This window comes from Petaurus breviceps, unplaced genomic scaffold (assembly GCF_028583685.1).
Source record: "Petaurus breviceps papuanus isolate PSGF00001 unplaced genomic scaffold, PetGlider_PUasm1.0 90792, whole genome shotgun sequence".
NCBI classification, from domain to species: Eukaryota; Metazoa; Chordata; class Mammalia; order Diprotodontia; family Petauridae; genus Petaurus; species Petaurus breviceps.
The window spans coordinates 7,839,380-7,843,464 of NW_027187347.1; positions in this window are offsets into that span (position 1 = coordinate 7,839,380).

The window sequence follows — 4,085 nt, forward strand, 5'->3', positions numbered from 1 at the left end:
ACACACACACACACACACACACACACACACACACACACACACACACATACACACACACACAAAACATCCCTTTCCTGTCTGTCTGATTCCAATACAAACTAAAAAAAGAAAATTGTACTTTGGAATTTCATTATACATTCCTAAATGATTTAGAGCTTTGATTTAAGAGATTAACATTCATTTAAATTTTAGGTTTAAGTGGGATATCAGTTTAAGACTCAAAACAGAGAATGCAGTCAATCACAAATCTCAGAGAGCAAAGGGATGCTGGGTTGTTGACCTTTGCACATCTCTCTGAAGTTTCTGCTGATTGTTAGCCAAATGATTTCTTCTCCAGTTTCTATTTCTGCCTTGTTGACTTGAGTACCTAACAAATCTAAAATACTTTTTTTTAAAAAGAAAGCTGCATAAAATACTTAAAGCTTCAATGGCTCCCCATTGCCTAAAAAGTCTTGACATTCAAGGCTCTGCAAGGCTCCACTAAAGTCCCACAATCTGTCTTTCCCAGTCTTCCTGAATCTTAGTGCCTTTCCTATGAGATTACCCCCACTCTAAACTGTATCTATCTTGTTTGTATGTAGTTTGAGTGCTGTCTCTAATCCATTCCACTGTGAATTTCTTGAGAGAATGGTCTATTTTTATTTTTATTTTTGCCCTTCTTAGTATGCTCTGTGCTTAGAACACAATAAATACCTGGTCATAGCAGGTGCTTAATAAATGTCAGTTGATATACCAACCAATTCCAATATTTGGGTCAGGAGAACCACAGTTCAAAATGGCCTTAGGTAGATAAGGAAGGATAAGGAGGAAAAAAAAGATTTTTTGAAAACCTACATAGGAAAGAAAAAGATGAACAAAGAAAAGATAGGGCTGTGTCTTGAGATGATGATAATGAACAATGTGAAGGCAGAGTGCCTTTCTTATTTGGTTTGTTTTCTTTGCAAAAGAGGATGGAATTGCATTGGAAATGTTGGACCCACTAACAGCATTCATGGCAGTGAAAAATGAAATTATAGTCAGAGAACACCTAGGAGCCCTCAATGTTGTGCATAATAACAATAGCTAGCATTTATATAGTGCTTTAAGGTTTGCAAATATCATCTCATTTTACCCTCACAGCAACTGAATGTAGTTGCTATTATCATCAACATTTTTTTAATGATGTAAGAAAAATAAGGCAGCTAGAGATTAAGTGATTTTCCCAGGAACACAAAGCTGGTGAAGGTCTGAGGCTGAATTTGAACTGAGGTCTTCTTGGTTCCAGGTGCAACATTATATCCACTGAAGAATCCCTGGAGTAAAAGGTAAGGTTTTCTGGACCAGCTTCCCAAAGCAGGAGATGGTTATCTAAGAAGGAGAAGCTGACTTTAGGACAGTAATGCAAACTTCAAATATAAAGGCATCTCTGTAGGCCCCAAACTGACCTAGAAAACATCAAATTCACATTATCTATGTTGAATTGTACTGTTTTAAAATTTTGTTAAACATTTCCTAATTATATTTTAGGTTTGGGCAGTAGCATGTGCCCATGGGACAATAGTTTGACACTTCTGATTCAGGCTATCAAGGATGACATAGGGCAGTGCTTCTCAAACTTTTTGGTCTCAAGATCCTCTTACAGGATTAAAAATTATTAAAGACCTCTCAAAGAGTTTTTATGTGCATTATATCTATCAATATTTACTGTATTAGAATTTAAAATGTCTTTTATTATGAAAATTGTTCACTTCACAGACCCCTAAAAAGGGACTCAAGGAACCCCAGAGGTCCCCAGTACCACTGAGAACCACTGGCATAAGGGATGGAATGCTAAAATTAGAGTCAAAAAGATTGGAATTTGATACCTATGTCTTATCTATGCTGATTGTGTCACCCTGGACAAGTCACTTGAACTCTCTGAGACTAAGTTTTCTCATCTTTATCTCTGCATGGTCTGCCTCTGCTCCTTCCCTGTCCCATAGTGTCATACACTTAATAGACACTCAGAAAACTAAAACCTCATTTATAAGACACTGAAAGACCTCAATAATCTCTTCTCTGGAGTTTTGGAGTACTGACCCCATGTTGGCCATCTAGGTAGAATGATCTCCAGAAAGTAGGCCTGATGAAATTCAGGCCACTGGCCAGTTCTCAGAAGGCAACAGGTTTTCCTGAAAAGTGCAATGACATCTCTTCTGATTATCCTCAGGTAACCTTTCTTCAGTAAGAATTACCCTGCCTACAGGATCATTTGACTTAGCTGAAAAATAATCAGGAGATAGCAGACTGCCAGAGAGGATTTTGGAGGCATTGTGGTCAGGATGCTTTCTTTCATCTTAAATAGAACTGAGAGAAGCACATGGGCCATTTAGACATTATGGGGAGGAAAATACAATTTTCTTCACAAGTCAAGCAATCATGCAATCAAGCATTTATTGAGCATCTGTTTAGTGACAGGCACTGGGTTGTGTGCTGAGGTAAAAAGACAAAAAAATGAGTTGGTACTTGCCCACAAGGAGCTTATGTTCTATCAGGGAAAGCTGAGGGGTTCCCCTTCATTGGTCTCAAAATAAGATGAAATAAGTCCATTTTTTGCTTTGGTATGAATCTGCTCCAAATAACACATATAAACACAGAGGAGTTAATAGGCCCAAAGTAATTTATAGAACTGCTGACAAGGAAGTCCACTCACACTCCTGACCAATGTGTTCAGTTCCACATTTTCCTAGCTGATAAGGGAAGGTGGACATAGGACCCAGTGGGATGTAATGGGAGGGATAATGGTGAGAGAGCAGGAAATGTGAAAAGCAAATACTCTTGCCTGCAGATAGTTAGGGAGGGCACATGAAGGAAAGAACAACCCACAGGGTTGTATCCTTCCCCTGTTATAGCTAAGTTTATTTTATTCATTGTTGAATGATCTCTTTAAGATCAGACTTAAATTAAAAAGGGGATTGGCTTATCAGATCCAACCCAGAACACACCTACTATGCACAAGGCACAGGATTAGCCACTAAAGATATAAAAATTTTTAAAAAGAAGAAAGAGAAAAAAGAAAGAATCCTTATCCAGGAGTTTACATTCTACAGAGACACTTCCCTCCATTCCCTCAAATCTTACAGTACTTTTCTTGTTCTGGTAAGAATTTTCAAGGTCCTAATAACTATTGGACAGTTAGGTGACTCAGTGGATAAAGTGCCAGGCCTGGAGTCAGGAAGATCTGAATTCAAACCCAGCCTCAGACACTTACTAGCTGTGTGACCCTGGACAAGTCAATTAACCTTTGTTTGCCTTAATTCACTGGAGGAGGAAATGGCAAACCACTCCAGTATCTTTGCCAGGAAAACCTCATGGACTATATAGCCCATGGGGTCACAAAGTGTAAGATACCACTGAACAAAACAACCCCATATATTCTCCAATTGATGAACACCACAAAAAGAGCTGTCATGGTTACTTGTCTCTTTGTAACCCAAGAGGTGGGATTTGATTCCAGATTCCCAGGCGTTCTTCCCACTGTACAACTGGGAAAGGTTGAAGGTGTTGGCTAGGATGGGGCTTGTTTTTTTATTTTATTTATCAATTTAGAGACGATCCCTTCCTCTCTGTAACGATTCTGCTGTATACAACTTTATGACACACCAAGGAAACTGCCCCACAGGCAAACTGTCAAAAGGTGGTTGCAGTCACTAGCAGTTTCCCCGGAGAAGTTCAATTAGCGGGTGTGGAGTAAAGTGCAGATCTTACACTATCCCGCCCCTCTTCCACAAAAATCACTAATGAACGGCTGCAGACTAGGCTTTGAACAGATAGTGTCCTATAATGGGGCATAATAACAAGTGCCTGCAGCCCAGCCATCCTGGCAATCTGCCTCAGAAGTCTTTATCCCCATTTTCATTAATAGGAATAACAACAGTCTTAAACCAGGGTCATAAATAAGGGGACTGGAGCGGGAGGGGAGAAACAGAGCCAACCACTGGAAGGGAGGAGGGGGGAAGCTGCCCCAGAGGGCTCCGGGTAAATACCTTCCCTTCCCTTCCCACCCGGGGCTAGGGAGTCGGCGTCTGGGACGAGAGAGTAGGACTATTGCCCCACAGCGGGGGTGG